This window comes from Desmodus rotundus, chromosome 1 (genome assembly GCF_022682495.2).
Source record: "Desmodus rotundus isolate HL8 chromosome 1, HLdesRot8A.1, whole genome shotgun sequence".
In the NCBI taxonomy this organism is placed as follows: domain Eukaryota; kingdom Metazoa; phylum Chordata; class Mammalia; order Chiroptera; family Phyllostomidae; genus Desmodus; species Desmodus rotundus.
The window spans coordinates 191,028,305-191,037,262 of NC_071387.1; the positions used below are offsets into that span (position 1 = coordinate 191,028,305).

The 8,958-nt window shown below is 40.6% G+C and overlaps 1 pseudogene; it reads right to left on the bottom strand.

The window, feature by feature from the left end:
* Positions 1-7,087: 7,087 nt before the first annotated feature.
* LOC112321096 (tubulin alpha-1A chain-like) lies at positions 7,088-8,531 on the bottom strand (annotated as a pseudogene).
* Between the last annotated feature and the right edge of the window lie 427 nt (positions 8,532-8,958).

Below are 8,958 nucleotides of genomic sequence, written 5' to 3' on the forward strand. Positions count from 1 at the left end.
TGCTATGTTTTTTCTCTGATTCTAGCTATGTTATATATTTTATCCTTTATTATGGCATTTCTCCACATGGGATGGATGCATCAATTATTCCTATTTTACCAGATGAAATTTGCATTTCTTAACTTGGCACATAAAATCATCCATATTTTACCAATATTAAACTATTTGATTTTTTTGTTGACATATGATTGAGTTAAACCAAAGTACAACTCTTCTCTAAATCAAAAATGAGATCTTTTCTGCTTTTTCACACAGAAAGTACTATGTTTTGCATTGCTGGAATGAGTCAAAAAGAAATGGCTATGTTACATTTGTTACATTCATCTCTGTTACGTTTGTAACAGAGATGAATTGCATAGTCAGAAACATAAGATGTGAAGCCTAAAACTCTGTTTCTCTAAAGAAAGCTAATTTACTTTTTGGAGCCCATTTCTGTTTGGTAGAGGGAAACTTATATAAGGTATTCTATTCATTCTCATTTTTAAAGTTTCACTCAGGTAAAAATTCAGTCAACTTCAAATATCTTTAGTTCACTCACTGTCCACAGACTTCCTCCTGAGATTCTTCTATTTCTCTAGGGTCCTTCGTCCTCGAGGATCTTTGCTAGATCGCAGAGGGGAGCTGAGCCATGCCTCCTTCTGTCTCGCAGTCACGTCCACTGTCCCTGCTGCAGACATTTGGCGCCTCTGATCCTGAAGAGGACCACCGTATTGCCACCCTGAAAACAGTCTTTGGGGATATTGGTTTTTAAGCTGGTAATTAAAAAACAAAAGACTTGGGAAGAATGTTTGACCCTCCTCTTTCCTGCCTAAGAGGTTCAGATAGAAAGTCCTGCTCTAGCACAAAAATTTAGAATGTTTGCCTTAGTATGGTAAGTAGAGAGGTCCCAAGCAGGGGCTTATTGACTAAAGCACACTTGGTTCCCATCCATCCCAGGTGATCCAGCAAGAATGTGCCTGCCTTGTGGGTTCTGCTCTTTCTCAACCACAAGTCAATTGCCTTCATTCTTTGAAGTCTTAGACATCCTCCCCCTCCCCCATTTTTCTTTGTCCATAACAACACATAAACCTCAACTCTGCAACGCATTTTGGCTCTCATTGTTATATGGCATCCTTAATATGCATTCACATAATAGGCTTTCTACATTTTCCCTTGTTAATCTGACTCTGTTAACTTCATTATTATCCCAGCTAGAATTTCAAAGATTGAAGAAAAGTTATTTTTAGCCCCCCCACCCCCCGCCCCACCAATCCAATGATACCATGAGGAGTGGTTTCATCTCATTCAGCAGACTGCAGCAGGCCCCTCTTCACCATGGAGGTGAGTCTCTGTGACCTGAGAAACCTCTTGAAGCTGCTTGGGGTGACACATAAGAAGCCAGCTGTGGCTTACTTGCAATCCATGGCAACTCAGAGATGTTTGGTATATATTTCACAGAAGTCCAGACTGGCATTTTCTCTATTTCTATCATCCCCTTTTTCCTCTTGGGTTTGTCTTTGGTCCTCGAAATGTCAAACATATTCTCCAGGTTCTATAGTTCAGCATAGTCAACAAGTGGTTGTTCATTTCTGTGCGTTGAATCACACTTAATGTTATAGAAAGACTTTCTCTGGAAACTTCTCTAACTGGGTAGAGAAAGGGAAGGGAACTGTGCCTTATGAAGGACTGTTTCCCAAACTCCTTCTTTTCTTTGATTCCTTGCAATTGTCTACTTCTTTTGCAACTCTACACAGAATTAGCTTGTCTGACACCAAGGAAAAGATAACACTTGGGATTTGCTGTCTTTGTCCTCAGCTGTAAACTGCCTCCCACTCCCTTTTAGCTTGGGGCAATGCAAAAGAAAGCTGTAAAGAAACTTTGGGAGAAGAAATGTATCCCCTCTGATGAAAATATGTCAAAATTTTTAAAAGCCTTTATTTAATTGTTATATAAAAATTATAATCTGCCTTGGCTGGTGTGGCTCAGTGGATTGAGTGTGGCTCTGTGAGCCAAAGGGTCGCTGGTTTGATTCCTGATTGGGGTGCATGCCTGGGTTGCGGGCCTGGTCCCTGGTGGGGGGTGTGCAAGAGGCATCCACATATTGATGTTTCTCTCCCTCTCATTCCCCCTCCCTTCCCTTCTCTCTGAAAATAAATAAAATTTTAAAAAATTACAATCTTCTCTCCTCTCTTCTCTCTCTTCTTGTATGATTATTAAAATTTACATTTTAAGGTTCCTTTCTCCTGCATTGCTGTAGTGAGAATCAGGCTCTTCCACATGATCACAAGGAAAGAATTCCAAGGACCCACACAAGGGAGATTGTGGGGTGGCAAGATGGTTTATGTATGTGGAAATTCTTGCATAAAGAATTTCCCGAGTTTCCAATGTCCCATCTCCTGCTGTCCTGACATAGAAAAAGACCAACTGAGCCCTCAGGAAGACCAAGACAAAAGCCCCTCTCCAGAGCTTCTGTTTCATATTAAAACTTAATTTTTTGGAACTCACAGGCAGTTCCTAGGCAGTCTCAGACCCCATTCAGGTAGCTTAACATGTTTCCATTCCTAGCTGCTCTGGGGGGAGAATCCACGTGGCTGTTGGCCATGTGGCTGCAAAGGCTGCATGACTATGGAAAGAGGATGCACAAGTGCATGGTGCGAGTATAGGTCATGAGCAGGAGAGAGAACTTAGTACTCTTGGAGCCCTATCATTTGCTGAGGGCCTTGTAGCTGCTAGACCACATGGTCATGGGCTCTTGGGCAAGAGAGTGTATGACTGAAAAGATGAGAGCATCACCAGGTGGGCAAGAGAGACAACTTCTCTGTTCCCCTACCCTTATATTATCTTGGGCTAAGGATGGCCTTGGTGTGTTTTTCAAAGAACAAATGAACTTCCCAAACTTCAGGCTTTGGATGGGTTTACCTCCCAACAAATACCTTGCTTCCCCAGGACAGAATGACAGGTCTTTTTGGCCCAGCACCTCTCCTATGCCATTTTGACTTCTATTGCATATTTGCCCGCCCTCCCTTGCTCCCACCTGGAAATCTGGTACTGGAGGGCAAAGGAGGGGAGTGTTAATCTTTAGTGCAGCACAAAGCTGGGATGTGATGCTGTAGCTTTCTGGCTACCAAGCAGGAGTATGCTTCCCATGTTATTAAGCTGAATGTCTACTTTCCTTTGCTCTCTTTCTTTTATCAATGTATAGTTAAATACTGATGGTAACAATAAGACTATGTTGTTTCTTATCTTTCTTTATCTCCTCTTGCTTTGTTTTTTCCTTTTTCTCTTCTCTATCCACTTTTCTCTTGTTTCCTTTTTTCCCTCTTTTATTCCTTTCATTTCTTTCTTTTTGTTCCTTTTAGGTGTGTTATTGAAATAATCATAGTTATGGTCTCCTATGCATTAGAGGAAGGGAAGAAAAGAAAGTATATCGTTGTATTCAAAATCATAGTAAAGACTTAGTAAAAGACCAAAGAATAGTTTCTTATAATCAAACAACATCAATTATCAACCTTCTTCCCATGTCTTCAAAATGGCACAGATAATTCCCTGTTTTCACAAATTTATCCTAAGTACATCAGTGTCATACATTTATCTTCTAAGACTAATCTGATATATATGACATATACAACGTATGTCCAGAGGTATCCAACCATGCAAAATTAAAAGTAGAGACATTTATTGAAGATACAAGATAAAAGAAACATTGTACATAGGACAATGAAACCACAGTCCCCTTCAAAGTAGGCACTGTGGTACCTCACACAGTTCTCCCAATTGCCATCATCTGCCCTGTTGTATTTTCCTGAATCTCCTCATTGGTCTAATATCTCTTCCCTTTCAAAGGTGTTTTTAACTTTGGGAAAAGGCAGAAGTTGCAGGGCACCAAATCTGGGCTGTGGGAGGGCTTAGTTACCTAGGTGATTTGATGTTTCACCAAAAAACTCTGCATGAGAAGTGATGTATGAGTGGGTGTGTTGTCCTGATGAAGCTGCCAATCACCAGTTGCCCATAGCTGTGCCCTTCTGAATCATCCAAATAGTTTCCATGGAGAAATGTTTAAGCTTAACGAAAAATTTGATGCAGGTTCATCTCTCAGTGATTTTGAATGTGACAGCCACACAGTACACATGCCCACTCAACAGCATCTACATTCACATGAACTAGTCAGCCCCCACTGACTATTACAGTGAAGTCCTCGTTTCCCACACATCCGCATTCCAGTTAATCTGCTTAGCTGCCAGGTTACAGCCATGTCACACAAACCATTCTTGTTATATTAACAATGGCTGGACTTTTCCCAGAAAGACCTCACCATACTCCAAATTTATTTTTACTCCAACATAGAGATTCTGTGACTTAGGAAGAATTCTGCCTGATTATAGACTTTCACTATGGAAGCATGTATGAAGTTCCCATGGCTGAACAGCATTTCCTACAACAACAACAAAAAAATCATATGGGTGAAACGTAGATTCCATCTTTCTGCTGCAGACATAGGAGAATCTGAGGATATTGTGCTGTATCTGGTATGACTGAACAGAAACCACTGATTTCCACTGAGTCCACATGAGAAGTCTGAATGCATTAAAACCACTGATTATTATAGTATTAATCACTGTTACAGCCAGTGCTATCCAGAATAGAAAAGGAACAAAAATTAAAGTTTTCCAGAACAATTTATGTAAATTGCTCATATACCATAGTATGTAATTTAATATACAAAAATCATTGCTTGTTGTAAATAACAAAGCCCAGCTCTGCAACTTCACAACTGCATGAATAATGTTGGAAAATGCCCTTAAGTCTTGAAGCTTCCATATTTTCCTCCTCGGTGTCCGTGTTAGCAATCCATCCTAGTGTTATGGTCAGGGTTAAATTGACTTGCTTATTCGAAGTACTAAATCATGCCCTGCACAGATACGCTCAGTAAATTTCAATTATTTTAAATAAGACTCCCTTGTAAAATGAAAGCTAAGTTATTAATTTGAGTTTCTAAACAGAGACAGAGAGGCAAGAATAATTACTCAAACAACCAAATGAATTGACAAAGTAGCTTGACAGAGCAATTCTAACTTCTTTGTTTTGGTTTTCATAGTGACAATTTGAAATTATTCAAAAGACATGTGTTGTGGTAATTATTTAAAGTAAATAGGGTAAGTGAGACAATTTGCAAGACATTTGCCCATGACTTTTGTAACATGCATGTCAAAACATTAAAAGTAGATCTTTATTTTGATCACTATGAAAATTTTCTTAGAATATTTTTGGTGCCACAAGAAGTATGCTATTAACGGAATAGATCAAAACAAAAGTAGCCTGACATGCTATGACACAGAAAACTTTTCACGTCGTCTGTATTAAATCTCAGAGGGCGTAAGTACTTCAGAGCAATTCATGTGGTGAATGAAAAGGATCAGGCACTTGAAAACAAGCCCAGCACGGAGAAAATCCACATGTTTTAAGGCCATTTGTAATCACTAAAATGACATATTTTTAATCCTGTATTGTGCACTGGAATAAAACTTAGGTTTGCAGCATGCAGTGCCTTGTATTAATATTACATGGGCTGCTGGTTTGTACAGCTAAGAATTATGTGAGAGTGTGCTATTTGTGAGTGCAATTTCAATGTTTTTTTCTTTAGTCCTTAAGTTGGGTCTTTCATTTACAATTCATGTAAATGATAGAGAATTTACTTTTAAGAAAATATTGTACATTTTTCTTTTTTTAAAGATTTTACTCATTTATTTTTAGAGAGGAGATGGGAGGGAGAAAGAGAGGGAAAGAAACATCAATGTGTGGTTGCCTTTTGTACGCCCCCTACTGGGGAAGTGGCCTGCAACCCAGGCATATGCACTGAACTGGGAATCGAACCAGCAACCATTTGGTTCACAGGCCGGCACTGAGCCACACCAACCAGGGCTAAATTTTTCAAAGCAAATGGTTACGTTGTGTTTCATGAGAATGTACTTGGCATTAAACAGTGCATGGGCTGCTTTTATCAAGATTACTATTGTGTTTACTTTATGTGCTTGACATTCAATACAGTATACAGATAAAAAATGTTTTCTGACTTGTTTAAATTAAAATATATATATACCTAATTCACTACATTCTCATCCCTTGACTTTTTGATATACATAATGTGCAGAGAGAAACTCTTCTTCTCAAAATCCAATAAACATTATGGTAATAGACTAGCTTAGATCTTTTGTATTCAAGCATTTGAGATGTTTCCTATATTTTTCTCTAAACACTATAGTAAGCAATTGCTGTTCTAAACACTTTTTTTTGTAATTACTTGCAAGCACTTGGGACTAAATAGAAATGTAATATAGATAAAGAATTCATTTTTCTTTCACAATATCTGCCATTTTTGTGCTCAATATCTTAATTCACTTAAACATAACATGAACTTCCATAGTAGAAATGCTTATCTAGCTAAACTCATGGACAGTAGGTCAATTACAGCCCTCAGAGCAACATGCTAATTAAACAGGGGGTAGCACTGCTCCTTCCTCAGCCCTATTTGTTTTGCCAGCACCAAAAGTTCTAGAAGTAGAAGTTTGCATGTTGAAAACTAACTGTCTATATTCCGATACATTATTTTACAGGGGGAAATTAAACCCATCACCCCTCAGTGCATAAGGGAATGGGTCAGTTCAAGCCCCGGTGTGAATTTGTGAATTTTAGATTTTCAGGAGACATGGTCAAATTCTCCCTGAGAAAAAGTGGCAGACTTCTAAGTGAGCCAAAATAGTACTGGAGATCTACAAAGGAAAATTAATCATTGCCAAGCAGGTCTTCCAGTTATCTGATCTATTGGTGGGGGGTGGTCAGGAAGGAAGGTTTCATGCTGTCTATAGTGCAAAGATATACACATTGTATCTGGTGAAGAGATATTCATTCTACCACAAAAAATAGCAATTTGTCTAAAACAAAACAAAAATAAGCACATAAGCCCAATTTAGCATCAATAAATACATTTTCATCTTTCTTTATGTGTGCAGAAGTTTGAACCTTTTTTTTTTTCCTTCATGTAAGACAGGGAATACTTTATTCAAACCCATCAGAGAAACGAACTGGTTGGGTCTGTAACAAAGTGTCATGTTTTAAAGCACAGGCCAGTAATTGTATATGAGTATACACTGCTACATACAAATTAACCGATCAGACCACAACTTTTCAATGTCTAAAACAGAACAAGTTTCCCTGTAAAAGCAGCGCTGTTGTGACATTTTAACTTTAGTGTTCCTCTCCTTCTTCCTCACCCTCTCCTTCAACAGAATCCACACCAGCCTCCTCATAGTCCTCCTCCAGGGCAGCCATGTCCTCACGGGCCTCAGAAAACTCTCCTTCCTTCATGCCCTCACCCACGTACCAGTGGACAAAGCCATGCTTGGCATACATCAGGTCAAGCCCAGGCCTCAGCAATAGCTGTGGTGTTGCTCAGCATGCACATAGCTCGCTGGACTTTGGCCAGGTCTCCACCAGGCACCACCGTGGGAGGCTGGTAACTAATGCCAACTTTGAAGCCAGTGGGGCACCAGTCCACAAACTGGATGGTGCGCTTGGTCTTGATGGTGGCAATGGCAGCACTGACATCTTTGGGAACCACATCATCATGGTACAGCAGGCAGCAGGCCACGTATTTACTGTGGTAAGGGTCACACTTCACCATCTGGTTGGCTGGCTCAAAGCACACGTTGGTGATCTCTGCTACAGAAAGCTGTTCATGGTGGGCTTTCTCAGCGGAGATGACAAGGGCGTATGTGGCCAGAGGGAAGTGGATGCGGGGAGAGGGCACCAGGTTGGTTTGGAATTTGGTCAGATAGACATTCAGGGATCCATTTGACCTATCAACCTGTTTAGGTTGGTGTAGGTTGGGTGCTCCATGCCGAGGTTTCTACAACAGATGCCATAGATGGCCTCTTTATCAACCGTGAAGGCACAATCAGAGTGCTCCAGGGTGATGTGGGTGGTTAGGATGGAATTGTGGAGCTTCACTACAGCTGTGGAAACCTGGGGGGGCTGCGTAAATGGAGAACTCCAGCTTGGACTTCTTGCCATAATTGACAGAGAGACACTCCATCAGCAGGGAGGTGAACCTGAACCAGTTGCCCACCCCCATAGCTTTAGGAAACCAAGAAGCCCTGAAGACCTGTGCACTGGTCAGCCAGTTTCCGAATCCGGTCCAGGATAAGGTCAGTGATCTCCTTGCCAATGGTGTAGTGTCCACGGGCATAGTTATTGGCAGCATCTTCCTTGCCTGTGATCAGCCACTCAGGGTGGAAGAGCTGGCGGTAGGTACCAGTGCGAACTTCATCAATGACTGTGGGCTCCAGGTCCACAAACACTGCCCTGGGCACGTGCTTGCCAGTGCCTGTCTCACTGAAGAAAGTGTTGAAGGAGTCATCTCCTCCCCCCACAATGGTCTTGTTACTTGGCATCTGGCCATCAGGCCGGATGCCATGTTCCAGTCAGTAGAGCTCCCAGCAGGCATTGCCAATCTGGACACCAGCCTGCTCAACGAGGATGCAGATGCACTCATGCATGTTTGCTGTTTTGCAGCTGCCGGGCAGGTGGCAGAGAGGAAAAAGAGAAGTTGTTGCTTCTTACAGCGCGACTCTTAGGCAGTCGATGTAAGAGAAGCTGCCTGAATTCTGTTTGTACTAGTTGTAACATTGGTTCCCTCATTAATGAGAAAATCTTCATCTTGTAATTATTTATATTTGTGTGAGAATTAGCATTTTTCCTTCAAATACTACATCCCTGAACAATAACTTGCTCTGACCCTGAGTTTCCTCTCTATAATGGGGAATAATAGCTACCACATAGTGTTCAAAGAACTGAATGCTTATAAGACATGTAAAGTTCCTAATTTTCAGTTGACAGTGACCAGATATTCAAAAATAGTATATTTTTGTTTATTAATATTTTGTTTTATCTGATAAATGCCTTTACTCCATTTCTTTCTCCATT